The 19,408-nt window shown below is 37.6% G+C and overlaps 1 non-coding gene across 1 annotated transcript; it reads left to right on the top strand.

The window, feature by feature from the left end:
* Positions 1-2,483: 2,483 nt before the first annotated feature.
* On the top strand, positions 2,484-2,590 carry LOC127090245 (small nucleolar RNA R71). The gene has a single exon (XR_007791771.1). It is a non-coding gene; the product is annotated as a small nucleolar RNA R71 (small nucleolar RNA).
* The last annotated feature ends 16,818 nt before the right edge of the window (positions 2,591-19,408 follow it).

The raw sequence follows: 19,408 nt of genomic DNA on the forward strand, positions 1-19,408 counted from the left end.
TCGGTAGGCGAATGTACCATAGGGGCATGTGAAGGTCGTTTTCTCTTGGTCGTCGGGATGAATAGGAATTTGGAAAAATCCTGAATAACCGTCTAGGTAGAAGAAGTGAGAATGCTTAGCCAATCATTCAAGCATTTGATCAATAAACGGTAAAGGAAAATGATCCTTCCGAGTGGCTTTGTTTAATTTTCTATAACCAATACGCATTCTACTTCCAGTAACCACTCTTTGTGCTACAGATTCTCCTTTTTCATTATCCACAACTGTGACGCCTCCCTTCTTTGGTACGACATGTACTGGGCTGACCCATTGACTATCGGATATCGGGTAGATGATACCTGCTTCTAATAGCTTTTGCACTTCTTTCTTTACTACATCACTCAGAATGGGATTTATCCTTCTTTGATGTTCTCTAGAGGTCTTACTGTCTTCCTCTAGCATTATGCGATGCATGCATATGGAAGGGCTTATTCCTTTTAGATCTGAGATATTGTAGCCTAAAGCAGTTGGGTATTTTCTCAAAACGTGTAGAAGCTTTTCGGTCTCTATCTGACCTAAGTCTGAATTTACTATTACAGGTCGCTCAAGTTCAGTGTCTAGGAATTCGTACCTTAGATTTTTGGGTAACGTCTTAAGTTCTAGGGCTGGTTTCTTTGGGCAAGGCATATGATCGGGCGTTAGTGCTAGGCATTCACTTAGGCTGTCATCTTGGTATTCCTTACTTAAATTTTCATCTTCAAAAGTAGGAGGCCTTGGAATTTTCAGCATTTCGGAGTATGATGTTTGTTCATTCTCCATCTCTCTTATGCATTCATCGATGACATCTAGTAGACAACAAGTATCGTCTATAGCTGGTGCCTTTAGGAATTGCGTCAAAATGAATTCGACTTTTTCCTCACCAACTTCGAAGGTTAGCTTTCCTTTCTTAACATCTATGATAGCTCCGGTTGTAGCTAGGAATGGTCTTCCTAATATGATAGGGATGTTGGAATCCTCTTTTATGTCCATGATTATAAAATCAGTAGGAATATAGAATTAACCTATGCGCACCGGAACGTTTTCTAGCATACCTACGGGAAATTTAACATAACGATCTGCAAGTTGTACGGACATTCTCATAGGTCTTAGTTCTCACATTTTTAGCCTTTCACATATGGACAAGGGCATTAAACTAATACTGGCTCCTAAGTCGCATAGTGCTTTGTCGATGACAAACTTTCCGATTACACAGGGTATGGAGAAACTACCTGGGTCTTTCAGCTTAGGAGGCATATTGTTTTGTATTATGGCGCTACACTCAGCAGTAAGTGTATTGGTTTCGTTATCCTCTATCTTCTTCTTGTTAGATAAGATTTCTTTGAGAAACTTAGCATATGAGGGCATTTGAGTTATGGCTTCTGTAAAGGATATTGTAATATTCAATTGTTTTAGAAGCTCTACAAAAATTTTAAATTGTCCTCCACTTTTAGATTTAACAAGTCTTTAAGGATAAGGGATAGGGGGTTTATATGGTGGTGGAGGCACATAAGGTTCTTCTTTCTCTACGTCCTCTTCGTTTTTATCTTCCTCTTGTCCGTCTTCCTTCTCAGTTACCTTACTTGGGTCTTGATGCATGGATGGGTTTTGAGTTCTAGGGTCGGTCGGTCCGTCCAGTTCTGTCCCACTTCGTAGTATAATAGCATTTGCATGGCCTTTTGGGTTTGGTTGTGATTGTCCAGGAAATGTGCCTGCAGGAGCAGCAGTAGGTGCTTGTTGTTGAGCCACTTGCGAGGTTTATGTTTCCAACATTTTGTTATGGATGGCTAATGCGTCTACCTTGTTTGCTAACTGCTTGATTTGCTCACTAGTGTGTATGTTTTGATTTAGGAAATCCTTATTCGTTTGGGCTTGGGTAGCTATAAAGTTTTCCATCATTATTTCTAAGTTTGATTTCCTAGGAGCATTTTGAGTATTTGAGGCAGCTTTGTGATATCTTGGTGGTACAGTAGGTGCTTGGTTAGGTGCATACAATGCATTATTGTTTTTGTACAAAAAGTTAGGATGGTTCTTCCAACCTGGTTTATAGGTCATGAGTAAGGGTTTCCTTGAGCACAGTTCACCTGGTCTGTGGAGGTTCCTGTCAAGAGTTGACATTCTGGGGCAGTATGCCCTTGAACTCCGCATATTTCGCAGTTTGGTGCTACGGCAGCCACGGTGGCTGCCGGTGTTATGGTCAAGTTGTCTATCTTCTAGGCCAGAGCATCTACCTTGGCATTGACATGGTCAAGACTGCTTAATTCGTACATGTCGCCCTTCGGTTGAGGTTTCTCTACAGAGGTTCTTTCGCTTCCTAATTGGTAATGATTCTGGGCCATACTTTCGATGAGTTGATAGGCCTCATTGTATGGTTTATCCATCATTGTGCCACCTGCGGCAGCGTCTATTGTCAATTTGTATTGTACAAGAGACCGTTATAAAAGGTGTGGATGATCAACCATTCTTCTAGACCGTGATGTGGACAAAGCCTCATCATATCTTTGTATCTCTCCCAAGCTTCAAAAAGTGATTCATTATCCTTTTGTTTAAACCCGTTTATTTGGGCTCTTAGCATAGTCGTCTTACTAGGTGGGAAATATCGGGCTAAGAAGACTTTCTTCAACTCGTTCCACGTAGTGGCAGAGTTGGATGGTAGATATTGGAGTCAAGCTCTAGCTCTATCTCTTAATGAAAATGGGAAAAGGCGGAGTCTTATAGCTTCTGGGCTGACACCATTTGCTTTCACTGTGTCTGCGTATTACAAAACTACTGATGAGTGTAGGTTCAGGTCCTCCGTGGGACTACCTGAAAACTGATTTTGTTGTACGGCTGACAACAACGAGGGTTTTAGCTCAAAATTATTGGCCTCGATGGCAAGGGCAACGATGTTGTTATTAGGTTCATCCTGCGAAGGGATTGCATAGTACTTAAGAGGACGATTTTGCACTCCTTCGGCCATCTCTGGTTGAATAACTGATTCAGAAGTAGGGATGTTAAGTTCAGGAAGATTTAGCTTGATACGATGTTCCCGTATCAAGCCTCGTATCCGGCATTCTAATCTAAGATAATGCTCGGGTTCTTCGAATTATAGCTTTAATTTCTCGCCTTGAGAGTGAGTACTTGGCATACACTCGACAAATGTAGAAAGGGAAAAAGAATTGTTTGCCTTAGTCTATACTGGGCAACACTGGAGTTACGATATCGACTAAATTAGTCCCCGGCAATGGCGCCAAAAACTTGATCGCGACTTAGTAAGTCTATGTGAATCGTGACTGCAAGTGCACAGTCCTATCACGTAGTTTTAAAGATTATCAAACCCACAAGGACTAATAATCGAACGTATCATGGTCTAATGTTGCTATGTAAATCTAAGGCTGATGATCATTCTAAGATTGGAGAGATGAAGAGAAATAGCTATAATGTATATAGAATATTAATAAAGATATGAGATATAGGGGATATCGGCATGTAACGCATCGAACTTCGGGGATTCGATAGATAGTTGGTGTAATCTAATTGGCTAAAATATTCTTCAATAGAAATTATTTATAGAAAGGACTTAGTCTCACACTCTCGTTTTTATTGACTCTGACCATACTCCTAAACCAGAATGCTTGGCTCTCACGGTCTCATTTTGAATTTAAAAGTAATTTTTAAATATAAACAAAGTCTAATTAATCCTAAAGCGCTCTCGTTGTGTTTAGGATTAATGCCTAGTTTCAGCTATCTGGTTATAATCTCAAACTCACGTTCTTGTTGACCGTAACCTTAGTTTGTTTTGTACTCTCGTACGAAAAACAGTTTGATTAAAATAAGAAACTAAAACCGGAAAAATATGTTTTATAAAAACTAACACCAATTATTTATGAATCCCGTCGTTTCGACGGTCTTTACATACCGATACTTAAGGGTTTAGTGGGACATGGATCCGGTAACAGGTATGGTATTTGGGAAATCAAACATGCAATAAGGCATAAATAAATAAAACAGTAATCAAAATAAAACCGAAATTACGAATTAAGAACTAGAACTGAATCTTGATTCTTCGATTAGAATAATGTCTGCAGGCTTTAGCAATGAATAACCATTACAATTGAATCCCAAAAGTGTAAATAATAAAGTGAAATAGTCCCCGATGTGGAGAACTACTACTTTTACAAAGTAAGAAAACTGCCTAGAAAACTAAAGGAAAATGATAATTCTTACTAAAAATTAATCGTAGCTTGAAAACTGGAAGAAGAGAGAGATCTGAGCGAGTCTGTGAGAGAGTCTTTATATATTTTCCACATCCCTGATTTGTAGCAAAGATGGGTGGATTCGTGGCTAGAAGCATGGAGAAAAAGAGGGAAGACTAGGTTGTGGCAGTTGCCACAACCCTAGTCTCTGAATTCGTGGAGAGCGTCGCCTATATAGGGTTGAGCGCCACCTCCTCATGCTTGGTGGTGGGCGTAACCACATCCTTGGGTTCATGTGGCGGGCGCCACACACCCTAGATGATGGGCGCCACAAGTCCATTTGCTTTGGTGGCCCATTATCTCTATTTTATCTCCATTTTCTTCTCTTTTTATTTTTTTTTCTTTCCTTTTTTCTATTTTCCATTTTGCTTGTTGTAAACCTTTTAATCGATAAATACCTGCAATAAACTTAAAATATTGCGTAATAATAAGTGTTAATCAAGTAAAAAGCAATGAATATGGAGCCAAAAATACGATACATTTTCGCGTTATCAAGAAAAGACTGAGTAAGTCCCACCATGGAGATTCTTTAATATCATCTTTCCGAACTACCATTCGGTAATATTAGTATTTGTACCCTTCATAATTCCTACCCACAATTGAGACTTTCTCACCATCAACTCATACATTCGACCTACGGATTTTCCTCACTTACCAATTACACTTTTAGGTAAGCCACAGTTAACGCAACATTAGGATTTACATATTATCCTAATTTGGGGAACCATAAGAGATTTACTCTAAAGATAGTGTTAATCACCAATCGATTTCACATAACACTTATAATGCAAGGCACTACATTGATACATATGTGTATCAAGGATTCTAGCTTACACAACGGATCTCGATCTTGCATACAACTCTTAATGTGTGTACCTTTCCTTACCTATTATGGTATTATACACCTCATTAAGGAAACTGGGTGAATATCCAAAGTAGTATCTGCCAATTAACTCAAGCCTACTAATTCACTCATATTGCACAAGGAGAGATACGTCCAATCATCTAAAACAAGGTCAGAAATGGACAAAATGGGAAAGTCTATGGTGCTAACACGAGTGACCTATGTCAATCCCAGCACACCCTGGCCACAAAAACAGAGATTGACACGGCTCGTGTCAGACCCAAGGGCCTGACACTCTCTCTTTTTGTGCAATTTTCACATTTTAAGGCCAAGATTCATGCATAAGATTTGCTATATAACCATTCCAATAACATAATTTCATACTAAAACAAGCTTAGGGAAACAATTTACATTTAAAGGAACAAAACCAACAAAAATCATATATTTATCATTAGCCATAAGTCATGCATGTTCTAACACATAGGTTATCTTGAGTAACAAATTTATTAATAACATAGTAGCAACATGAACATGTTTAACAATTCTTGGACTAATATATTCACATACAATCAATTTGGATTCATGTGATTCATGAACATGCATATCACAAAGAAGCAAGAAAAGAAAGACTCAAGGAAACAATCCCCCCTCCCCCCAATCATGGATTACCCTAGTTGGCATTACTCCCAAATTCAAACCTAGAGCTAGAACTCACCCTGGGAATTGAAGATTCTAAATAAAAGGTGATGATAATGTAGATGAATGATGATCAAAATAGTTATCTTTTCTTACTTCTTAAATTGATCCTTAAGAAACTCACATGCAATGGAAATGGTTTTGATTAATTTCCTATCTTCCTCCTTCATAAGTTCTCTCTCTCTCTCTCTCTTTCTCTCTCTCTCTCTCTCTCTCTCTCTCTCAAGTTCCAATCTTCAAACTCTAATTTAGTAAGAGAGAAAAGAGTTTTCAAAATGAGGGAAAATATCTATTTGGATATTATATAATGATGTGGAAAAAATACCATCATATTGTAACCCTTTTAATAAAAATTACTAATGTTGCCACTAGTTTCCTCTTAGTTCTTAATCATTTCCATTAATCCCATTAACCCCATTTTTAGTAGTAAAATGGTGAGATTTAATAGCATAGGGTATTACATCATTTCCCCCCTCCCCCTTAAATTTAAAATTCATCCTCAAATTTAGAACTTACCTGAAAAATGAGAATATGATTCACACATCTCTGACTCGAGCTCCCAAGTAGTCTCGCCCGGGTGTGACTCCTCCCAGAGAAACTTCACGACAGGTATCTCCTTGTTCCACAACGTCTTGCTTGCATATTCCTAAATATTTATTGGTTAGGGTTGGAAGGAAATATCTAGTTCTACTTCAAATATATCCTGAAGGATAGGGTGAAAAGAATCTAGAACAAATTCCCGAAAGTACGATACATGGAATACATCGTGAAGCCTGGATAGTGAAGGTGGTAACGCTAACTGGTATGCTATTTCACCTACCTATCTTAGGATTTGATTTGGTCTAACATACCTTGGACTCAATTTGTGTGTCTTGAAAGGTCCCTCTAGCCTTAACTTTGGGGTGACCTTCAAGAAAATGTGATCTCCTTCTTTAAACTCCAACAGTCTTCTTGGTCGGTCTGCATAACTCTTTTAGCGGTCTTAAGATTTCTTTATTTTCTCTCAGATCATCTTGATCTTCACGGTGGTCTCTTGGATTATCTCGGGTCCAAGAATCCATTTTTCACCAACTTATGACCAACATAATAGTGACTCATATTTCCTTCCATACAAGGCTTCATATGGAGCCATCCTGATACTTGCATGGTATCTATTGTTGTAAGAAAACTCTATCAATGGTAGGTGGTCTTTCCAACTTCCACCATTCTCCAAGATACATGCTCTCAACATATCCTCTAAGGTTTGAATGGTTCTTGTAATACCATTAAACCCCATGCTCGAAATTATAAGGAATAAAGCAATTATAAACAACTAATTCATATAGAGTGTCACACAATCTACACAAATAATATGCTCTTCAATACTTATTAGTATAAATCATTTAATTCAAAACACCTTTCATCACATGTTCGCCTTTACTTAGACTCGTCGTAGGGGAACTAATCATTAAAACAACTACTCAATCAAGTAAGTTCAAACATAACTTTTATTTAATAATAAACTCAATCGGGGCAATATGCCTTCAACATCAAAGCAACTCAAAATGGAAGTTATAACAATTAATCTCTCAACAATAGTGCGGAATAAAATAAGACATAACATTCGTCCACCCAGTGTAACAGATCAGAGAAACGATAATCCAATAAAGCATAAAGTTGGAAAAGAAGAATAGTCCCAACGCCATCTTTCAACTCTAAAGCAACTACTCATCTACCTGCTTGTTGTACCCCAAGGAGGAGCACAGAACACCGCAACAAAACAAAGGGGTGAGAATACGCTCAAAATATGTAATGGTACAACAGAAGGCAAGGGTAGTTTAAAAGAAATCAACCAACTTTTATACTTTCCAATTACATACATTATTACAACAGTTACTCAACAACACCCAAAACCACTCATATACACAATCTTTATGCAATGAAATACAAAAACAAATCAACTCATGCATATGATACCAACTCAACAAAAGGTTCTTCATATGAACCGGGTCCCAACATCTGAACCTCGATCCCTAACATCTGAGCTCCAAACCCCAACATTTGAGCTTATGGCAAGTCATTGGTCCTAACATCTAAACTCGTGACTCGCCTCTTTTACAACGAGACGACATATGATGCATGTATAATACAATGCACAACCATAAGAACTCAGTAGTGGATTTACAGTTCAACATCTAATTGTATGTAACAACATCAAAGTAATCCCCATAGTTGGACTACTTACCACATTATCAATTATATGATCATCACATAATTTTCTTGGTATCAACATAATACAACACCAATAGATTAATCAAAAAATTCAATTAATCAACTAATATTCATCAAAATACACCAAACAGCAACCAAACATCGATCGCACAATAAAACAACATCAAAACCTAGCTCAGTAACCCGAAACACATCCACTGACATGATGACGGGTAGCCCATCAGCAGGGTGATGCCTGTCATCCCCCTTTTCCCTCAATTGTCACCCCTGTGATGACCGACAAGAATTTAATCTTGCCTAAAGACCATGACATTCTCCCCATCAGACAACTGATGTCTGTCAGTGTCTTAAAGCGCATGACGACCAGGTAGTCACGCAGGTGACGCCCGTCACCCTATTAACAGAAGCAGAATTCGTTTATGCTATGGAGTTTAGTCCAGAACTCCAATTTTTCTCCCCAGACCCTTCAATCGACCATAAACAGCAAGGAAACAACATGTTGTCATCATAAACTCACATACAAATCTATTATTACTCAAATTAATCAATTAATCACAACTTTTAACACTTTATTCAACACATTCATGCTAAACATATGAAAATAATTTATACCACTTTTATGATTTCAAACACCTAATTTTGATGGAAAATTGGTACATGAATTTCAAAATAATTACAGCAATTACATCATATTATCACAATGATTTCATCCATATCATAAAACATTCTATTAATGGAGGAAAATAGAGAAAACCTAATGGAGATTATAAACTTCTCTCTACCCATCATGCAATTAACACCATATTTAGAGTAACCCATCGTACCTTGAATTTTCAGCAGCAACTCCAAACCTTGGCAATGGTGATTTTCTCCCAAACCCTTATTCTCCGTTTTACTCTCATTGTGCCTCTTTTTTCCAAAAGAATGTGTATTAATAACTCTTAGGTCTTTCTAATACCATTTATTAAAAAACCTAATTTTATCTCCTACTAATTACCCTATGGCCCAACTCCTCTCATAGTTCTCACCATTCACCTTATTTCTCTTATAAATTCTATTTTTCACCCAAAATTTGTGTTCTCTATTTAATTTTAATATTATTTAGTTATCTAATTATTTAATTAAATAATTAACATTTTCTACTAACCCCAACATATCATAACATGTCAAAAAAACAAATTATCAATCCAATGCATACCAATTCATTTAATTAAATAAATAAAGCATAAATTGAATTAAATAAATATTTTAAATAAAACAGGGTGTTACAGCTCTCCCCCACTTATAGAATTTTTGCCCTCGAAAATCACCTGAACTAAACAACTCCAGATAAGACTCTCTCTTCTAATTCTCTAGCTCCCACGACATGATTCCACTAGCAGGTCATCCTCGCACCACCTTCACCAGCACAATCTCCTTTACTCTCAAGTGCTTCACTTAGTGATCCTATACTCTCAAGGGAGATGCCTCAATGGTCAAGTTTCTCTAAGTTGCACATCATCCACCTGAATCACGTGAGATTGATCAGGAATATACTTCCTCAACTGAGACACAAGAAAGACATCATGAAGATTTGAAAGAAACAACGGTAAATCAACTATGTAGGCCACTTCTCCTACTTACTTCATAATTTGGTAAGGAGCAATGAAACACGGTGTGAGCTTTCGAGACTTCAAAGCTCGACCAACACTAGTTATCGGGGTAACTCTCAAAAATACATGATCTCCCTCTTGGAAATCAATTTCTTTCCTCCTCTTATCATGATAACTCTTCTGACAACTCTGTGAAGCTTTCATCTTTTCTTGGATCATCTTGGTCTTCTCGGTAGTCTGCTGAACAATCTCAGGTCCAAGCAAAATGCTTTCACCCGAATCATACCAACACCAAGATGTCTTACACCTTCTACCATATAATGCCTCGAACGGTGTCATTTCAATACTAGAATGGAAATTGTTATTATAAGTGAACTCAACCAATGGTAAGTAACTATCTCAGTTACCTCCCTACTCCAAAATACAAGCTCTCAGCAAATCCTCTAAAGACTAGATAGTCCTTTCTATCCGACCATCTATTTGTGGATAATAAGCGTAACTCAACTTCAGCTTAGTACCCATGGCTTCCTATAAACTCTACCAAAAACTCGATGTAAATCTCGGATCCCTATCTACCATAATACTCAAAGGAATACCATGCAAGCTGACAACCTTCTCATTATATAACTCGGCCAACTTCTGCAACGGATGACTAATCTTAATCAGAATAAAATTAGGCAATTTATTCAGTCTATTAACAATAACCCATATGGAATCACATACCTTTATCATCTTAGGAAAGCTCGTCACAAAAATCCATGGAGATGTTATCCAACTTCCATTCAGGAATACTCAAGGATTGCATCAGACCCAGCAGCGAGGATCATTTGACAATCTTTATGAGTATACCCATTTATTATGCATATCTCACATTAGAGAGTGGCGGGGAAAACAAAAGCAACAGGGGTAGGTGGTACATGTGCGGGAGGTGTGATTCTCAAATTGTCAATTTTCTGGTAGAGAGCATCCACCTTTGTGTTCATATGGTCAAATGAATCTACCTTATGAAGTCCAATGGTCTTAGGGGAAGATTTAGCAGCGGCTTCTTGCACGCTCCCCCTTGAGTTATGGTTCTTAGCCGTATCTTATATTAAGTTATATGCCACATCTTGAGGGCTATTCATGAGGGCTCTACCAAAATCTTCATCTAAGGTCATCCTTGTGGATTAAAGGATGCCATTATAAAAAGTATGAATAATCATCCATTATTCAAGCCCGTGGAATAGGCATAATCTCAACAAGTCTTTATAACGCTTTCATGCGTCAAATAGAGATTCCCCTTCTTCCTGCCTAAAATTATTAGTCTTGTTGCTAACTTGGGCCGTTTTGATTGGAGAAAAATACCGCACAAGGAAGGTTGCTTTCAACTGAGTCCATGAAGTTATCGAATTGGCGGGCAAGGTTAAAGGCAAGCCCACGCACAATCCTTCAAAGAGAAAGGGAATAACTTGAGGCGGATGGCGTTTTAGTCAACACCATTAGCCTTTGCAGTACCACAGTTTTCAACAAAGATAAATAAATGAAGGTTTGGGTTCTCAAAGGGCAACCCAGAAATTGGTTTTGTTGCACCATATCTATCAACGACGGTTTGAGCTCAAAATTATTTACCGCATTTGGCAGGTGCACAATACTACAATGAGATTCCTCTTTGGTAGGAATCGCATACTTCTTATAAGGTTTAGTGCCAACTACTTGATCAACAATCTCTTGTTGCCTTAGAATTCGGCATCTCTCATGTAAGAAATGCTCGGTTTTATTCACAAGTGCGACTAAGTTCTCAGTAGAACGAGTTCTTCGCATACAACGGAAACAAGAACTACAGCAAAATAAATCTCTATTCTATAAGGTGACTAAACAGTCATTCAATATCAAGCACAACTGATCCCCGACAACAGCGCCAAAAACTTGACACGCCGCAAGTGCACGATTGTGTGAAATAGTAAAAGATTATTGAACAACAAGGACCAGTGGATTGAATACCGATCTTCGTTCTATAAATGTATATTTAGAGAGACCAAAATTTAATGTTTTGGAAAACACCTTATTTAAAAAGCACTTTTCAAAAAAACAACTTCAATAAAAATCACTTAAATTATGATGAAACAAACAGGACTTAGGATCACAATTCTTACTATGACATCTTTGTATGATCCAATTCACTTCTATTATGAGAGTTCTTACACAATTTATAGAAAATAAATAAATATGGACAAAACCTTCTTTCGTCAGCATGTTCCCCTATCGATGATGAATAATCTGTCTGCTTTCACACAGTTGGATTATTCGTCAAAGATTCATTACTTTTGCATAGCTATAAAAATTGGGAAGTTTCTCAATCTCATTCAATCACTTTCGTTGTATTATACTAGACTTTTTAAAACCTTGCGCTCAACCATCGATACATATCCTTTCAGACTATGATCGATGCCTGAGAACTCTTTACTTTCATACAAGGGTTGGAATGACATAATTCATGTATTAAAATAAAAATGAACAAAAACTCTCGTAATCGACTTGTGACAAATCATACGAATAGTCATAAGATAAGCCTCGTGACCCTTAGTCTCGAGTGGACTACTCACTCATGGTAACAATTGTAATGAACGATAAATCGAACCTGGTTGACAAGAAACTACTTTAAATTAAAATTTATCTTGTGCTCCAATGGAGACTTGAGTAAAGATATTGGAAAAGTAAAATACGTAAGAACTTCGAATAAAAACTAGATCCTGAACTCAAGGCTACCTATGAGTTTTCAACAAAACTTCTAATAGTGGACTAAATATGTGTGATCAATGCTCATTATAGTAGGAAATATCTCAGAATAGAAGATGAAAAAGTCCCAAAACAGCAATAACTTGAACCAGAAAAGGAAAGAATAGATGGAGGGGCATATCTGCCTGTTACAGGTGGTCGTAGCAGGCCTCTGGTTTTTGTATGGGAGAAATTCCATTTTTTGCCTTTTTTTGTGCTTTGCTCATTTTGGCTCCTTCATCTGGATACTTCCTAAAGTCTGAAAACATCAAATACACACTACTAAAGCATAAAACATGATAAACAGAAGTAAATCTAACAAAAAAGGGAAAATAACAAAGTAAAATAACTAATAAAAACGATGCAAAAACTATTTTTCAGGTTAAAACTAGGTTGTCTTCCCAAAATTTCCAGTCCATGACATGATTCTTCCTTGGAATAGAATATCTCTTACACCTCCATTGTGCCACTATAATATTTTCAATGCTAATATAGCCTTTCTAGTTCTAGAATTCAATATTCACCTATTTGTAAACTCATTTGGTTCAGGGTCTCACTGTAGTTGATCCCACTCTTGTCAATGATCACTTCACCAATCTTTTGATGCATCATTAGATAGATTAGGGTGTATCTCAATTTATTGATGTAACTTTTCTAGTTCATTTCCCATGGTAGGCATATTGGTCTCTCTTGTCTAAGGTTATTGTCGAGTAAAGTGTCTAGTTGATTCTAACCCATATGATATGACTTATTGTCCAACACCGATATATCGGGGTAGCTCAATCAACTTTTTCCTTTTCTTACTCCATTCCAGTTGATCTTGTATGACGTTGTCCTCTATACATGTGAATTATTTAATATTCTTGGTCAACAACTTCCCATATGACTTCTAAGTATTTTCAACCAATCTTACAACTAACACGGCTCTTATCAATATGATTTGTCATCATTGGGAAACTTTCTGGAAAACTTTTAGGAAGTTTACCCATCTCAAGAGTGCTCCAAGTTAATTACTCCTAATTGTGGATTCGTCATGGTATAGTTACTAAAAATAAGGTTCACTCGTTAGATTATGAAGTACGAGTCAATCCTTATGTTCATTCTTTCAAACATATAATCTCATACTTGCACGACCTCGTGATTCCCCTTGTTCTTATGTAAATTTAGTTCACACGAGTTACCTTCTTGTCTAGAAGTTATCAATCACCACTCAATTCCCATTCTTAGTACTCTAATGGTTATTCTCTCCCTTACTCACCCTTATGCGCTATGATTTTCCTTTGTTTAGGCGGTACATCTTACTTTCATGACTTTTATTCATCTTTGTTTTCATTTCATGGATTAGTGTTTCTAAATCCTCATGCCATACCCTAATTTTTAAGCCTAATATCCCACATATCATTTGAAATTCTGGTATCAGATATGAGATGTCGAAGGTAATATCACGACACTAATATCTAAGTAATGCTAACAGAATAAAGATAGAGAATAGTAAAGCAAAATACACAAGCAATTGTTAACCCAGTTCGGTCCAACTCACCTACATCTGGGGGCTATCAAGCCAGGAAGGAAATTCACTAAAATAGAATTAGTTCAAAGACTCTCCGTACACTTCAACAAGTTACAGTCTTTCTCACCTAATCTCTACCCGTGCAATTTCTACCTAAGCACTCTTAGATATGAGAACCCACTCACTTCCCTACAATCACACATGTGATCTTAAACAACAATCCCTTGTGAAAAGAAAACACTTTTCAATAACACACTCTTGATTTTACTTCACAGTTTCAATTAAGAAGACACACTCTTGATCTTGCTTAACAGCTTTGATCAAGAAGACACACACTTGATCTTGCTTCACAACTTTGATCAAGTAGACACACACTCTTGCTTAACAGCTCTAGAGTGACAAATTACAACCACAAATCAGTCGAATTCAATCATCAATGGATGACTTGAATGACCTACAAGTCTCACGACTAAACAGACACAAACCCTAGCTCTCTCTATATATTTCGCTCAGTATTGGTTGTGTATTCAAACAGATTTTCTAAGTCCCTTTTTATAGCAGCTTTCAGCTGGGCTTGGACATCTTGAAAACCCTAAATCTATTTTCCAATTAAATCTTTTCATGACAGCTGTTAGATCTCTTTGGAAAATAAGTAAATCAGGTTGTAATCCATGATTGAATGCGCCTTCCAATCAGATCTTCAATCATACACAGATTGCCATTAATTGTGCAATCACAAAACACCAGACATTCCTACTTAATGTTCTGTGTACAGGATGTCATGACATCGGGTCTGACATCCTGGAAAAATTCCTACATAATTCAATAATTCCTTTTATAACTTCCAGCAGGTACAACCATATCAGATGTCATGTCATTATGACCTTCTGAAACAATCCTGCATGAACATGTATTTCACTCAAACTCCAACAGGTACACATCATCAGATGCCATGTCATTATGACATTCTGATACAATCCTGCATGATCATGTTCTTGAATTCCAGCAGGTACATAGGATATCTCATGTTAAGACATCACACATAACATCTTGTGAACACTCTTTGTTTTACCAAAATTGCTGCCAACACTTAGAATCAACAAACTCCCCCTTTGGCAAATTTTGGCTAAAACATATATCTGTCCTTTTTGTTCACAAGGTAAACTATCAGCAGTTAAACAACATAACAGTAGTTTAAACAGAAGCAGAAGTAAATACAATTAGTAGATATGGCTACTAGTAATACACACATGCACAAGGGTACTTCTCCTCCCCCTAAATCTGTGCAACAAAAACAAAATTACTAGTTATGGATGCAACTAGTAAGACACACAAATGCACAAGTGTACTTCTTCTCTCCCTTAATCTGTGCATACAGCAAACAACCTCCATGAACATGACAGCTACTGTATTCGCAGCACCTGTACCAGCCAGAATGTCATTCTGACATCTGCTTCAACATTCAGCACCTGTGCACCATATCAGACAACCCCTTTAACATCTGTAAACAGAATAACATTATGTTTTAACACCTGTGCACTTCCTTCCATAATAGCTGTCCTTCAGCTATATACAACTCCTCAACAGCTTCCACATTCCACATTAACACTTCTCCCCCTTTTTATTCAAAATTGACCAAAGGTGATCAATTCTCATAACATCTTCACACCCATCACATCCTTCACTACACCATACCTCACAAAACTCCATACTCTTTTTGTGAGAGCTATCCACAGACTCCTTTGATTGCTATAGATTCTCATACACACAAATCCCCAATTTCCCTCTTAAACATTCAAATTGATTGGCATCCAAAGCTTTTGTGAATATGTCAGCTAATTGCCTCTCAGTAGGAACATGCTCTAGTGTTATGATCCTCTCTTCCACAAGTTCTCTAATGAAGTGATGCCTAATATCAATGTGCTTTGTCCTGCTGTGCTGAATAGGATTTTTGGAGATATTTATAGCACTTGGGTTATCACAGTATAATGTCATGACTTCTTGTGTGACATTGTATTCAGACAATATTTGTTTCATCCAGACTAGTTGAGAACAACTACTTCCAGCTGCTATGTATTCAGCTTCAGCAGTGGATAGAGATACACAGTTCTGTTTCTTGCTGAACCATGATATCAGATTGTTCCCTAAGAAGAAACATCCTCCTGATGTGCTCTTCCTATCATTTGCACTCCCTGCCCAGTCAACATCACAGTATCCAGTCAGCATAGATCCATATCCATGAGTATACAACATCCCATAGTCACTGGTGCCATTGACATATTTCAGTATTCTCTTCACTTGATTTATGTGACTGGCTTTTGGTTCAGCTTGATATCTAGCACAAACGCCAACAGCAAATGCAATGTCAGGTCTGCTCGCTGTGAGATATAGCAGACTGCCTATCATGCTTCTGTATAGACTCTGATCTACACTTACACCATTTTCATCTTTGGAGATTTTCACATGTGTAGGAGCAGGTGTCCTTTTATGGCTTGCATTCTCCATGCCAAACTTCTTCACAATGTTCTTGGCATACTTGCTTTGAGATAGGAAAATAGAGTCTTCCATCTGTTTGACTTGTAGCCCAAGAAAGTAGGTCAGTTCTCCAACAAGGCTCATCTCAAACTCAGACTGCATTTGTCTAACAAAATGTCCAACCATCTGATTTGACATCCCACCAAATACAATATCATCTACATATATTTGTGCCACCATGAGCTTCCCTCCTTCATTCTTCACAAACAGAGTTTTGTCAATACATCCTTTCCTGTATCCATTGTCAGTGAGGAACACTGCGAGTCTCTCATACGAAGCCCTAGGAGCTTGCTTCAACTCATAGAGGGCTTTCTTCAATCTGTATACATGTTGTGGGAGATTTGGATCTGTGAATCCTTTAGGTTGTTCAACATATACTTCTTCATTTAGGTAGCCATTTAGGAAGGCACTTTTTACATCCATTTGAAATAGTTTGAATTTCAGAATACATGTCACTCCAAGCAATAATCTAATGGACTCAAGGCGAGCTACAGGAGCAAATGTTTCATCAAAGTCAACTCCTTCAACTTTAGTATATCCTTGAGCTACTAATATAGCTTTGTTTTTAGTAACAACCCCTTGTTCATCAGATTTATTCTTAAATACCCACTTTGTACCTATGACATTTACTCCTTCAGGTCTAGGAACCAATTCACATACTTCATTCCTCTTGAATTGGCCTAACTCCTCTTGCATGGCATTGATCCAGAACTCATCAGTCAAGGCTTCCTTGATATTTCTGGGTTCAATCTTTGACACAAAGCAACCATGTGAGATTACTTCCCTTGATCTAGTAGTGACTCCTTTATCTGGATCTCCTATGATAAGATATTTGGGATGATCCTTCTGAATTCTGATAGAGGGTCCCTTGTTGATTTTGTCATCTTCAGGTTCAGCTTGAGGAGGTTCTTCTTCCTTATTTTTGTCTGAGGAGTCAGCTTGAGAATCATTCAGAGATGTATCGACATCGTCTGTGACATCAGTCTGTTGGTCATCAACCACAACATTAATGGATTCCATCAATACATTAGTTCTGGAATTGAAGACCCTGTAGGCTCTGTTGTTTGTTGAATAGCCCAAAAATATTCCTTCATCACTTTTGGGATCCATCTTCCTTCTTTGCTCACGATCATCCAAGATATAGCATTTGCTGCCAAATACATGAAAGTATTTGATTGTAGGTTTTCTTCCTTTCCAAACTTCATAAAGGGTTGTGGGAGTCCCTTTCTTTAATGTCACTCTATTGTGAACATATCAGACTGTGTTCATGGCTTCAGCCTAAAAATGGTAGGGTAATTTCTTAGCATGAATCATAGCTCTGGCTGATTCTTGAAGAGTCCTATTTTTTCTTTCCACCATACCATTTTGTTGGGGAGTGATGGTGAAATTCTAGTTATCAGACTTTAGATGTCACACGGGTTGTTATGACATCCAATTCTGCACATACAAGAATTATGCAAAACTTAAAAGTAAGTGCAGTAAATAACACAAGTAATTGTTTACCCAGTTCAGTCCAACATGACCTACATCTGGGGGCTACCAAGCCAGGGAGGAAATCCACTATCAGTAGTATTAATTCAAAGCTAAACTCACCCGTTTACAACTCTTCACTTAATCCCTACCCAATGCAATTTCAATCTTACTCTAAGATCAGAGTTCCTACTCACTCCCCCTCAATCACCTCAGTGATTACTACCTTTAATCAATATTAAAGATAATTTTGAAGTCACACTTCAAACAACTCTTGATTGTGCTTACCAGCTTTAATCAAGATACACAGCACTCACGCTTAAAAGCTTTGAGCGACACAACACTTACAACTCAATGAACACCCTATGCCAAAGCAATCATCTACGTGATAATGGCTTGGCTTACAAGATATGTCTAATACAAGACTCACAAAAATACAGCAGTGATGTATGATGGACACACTCAATCTTCACACCTCAAAATCCCCAGTTCTGAATGAAGGAACGACTTCCTTTTATATTGCAGTACTTGGGCCTTTGCACTTGTATTCTCCTGAATTTAAGGTCACGCGAGTTCCCCTAAATTCCACATCTAGGTTACTAACAAATAGGCTATTTGTTAGGTTCATTAAATGTAGCTTGGTTGTTGATTTCCTGGATTTTCTCTCAGCTGTTGAATCCCTGAAGAATAGCCTGAGAAAAAGCTTAAACAGAAAACTGAACAACCTACAATATAGCATATGCTGTCAGGAATGAATGTCACGACATTCAGCTTGACATCAAGGATCATATGCTAAGTCTGTTTTTCCAGAAAACAGACTGTACAATTTTGCTGACCTGTATATGACCAAAATGACCATACTACAGTAACAGCTTACATTAATAAATGTCAAAGTATCCAATTTTACATTTACACATTTGGCCTTAAGTCAGTTCTGTTATCCTCTTGAAGAACAGACTAAGAAACATGATGAAGTATAGCAGAACACCACTCTGTCTATTGTTCAGTATATGCTGTCAATGATGAATGTCATAACATCCAGTTTGACATTCAGTCAGTAGGCCTTATGCCAGGTCTGGTATTTCCTTGATAACCAGACTGGAATTAAATACTAAGTTCTACCAGAACACCAGCTGTTCTATTCCTTAGTATCTGCTGACAGGGATGAATGTCACAACATCCAGTTTGACATTCAATAAATCCTGTATTAGCTAATCCTGCAGTAACTACTCAAGTGTGTCATGACATCAGTCAAGACATCAGAGTACAGTTAGATATTCTAACCTACAGTGCAGTCACACATACACACCATGTCATGACATCAGTCAAGACATTAGAATCCAGCTAGTGTTTTACCATATGATGCAGCCAATTAAACACCTACAAACTCCCCCTTTGGCAAATTTTTGGCTAAAACACTTTGATCCCCATAACAGAGTTCATAGCAGCGGAATCACACATCTAGCAGGAAATAGACCTAGCTAATACACTCAGAGTGGCAGCACACTCACACACATGGAAGTTAAAAAACTTCACATAACAGCAC

The sequence above is a fragment of the Lathyrus oleraceus genome, chromosome 5, assembly GCF_024323335.1.
Source record: "Lathyrus oleraceus cultivar Zhongwan6 chromosome 5, CAAS_Psat_ZW6_1.0, whole genome shotgun sequence".
Taxonomy (NCBI): domain Eukaryota; kingdom Viridiplantae; phylum Streptophyta; class Magnoliopsida; order Fabales; family Fabaceae; genus Lathyrus; species Lathyrus oleraceus.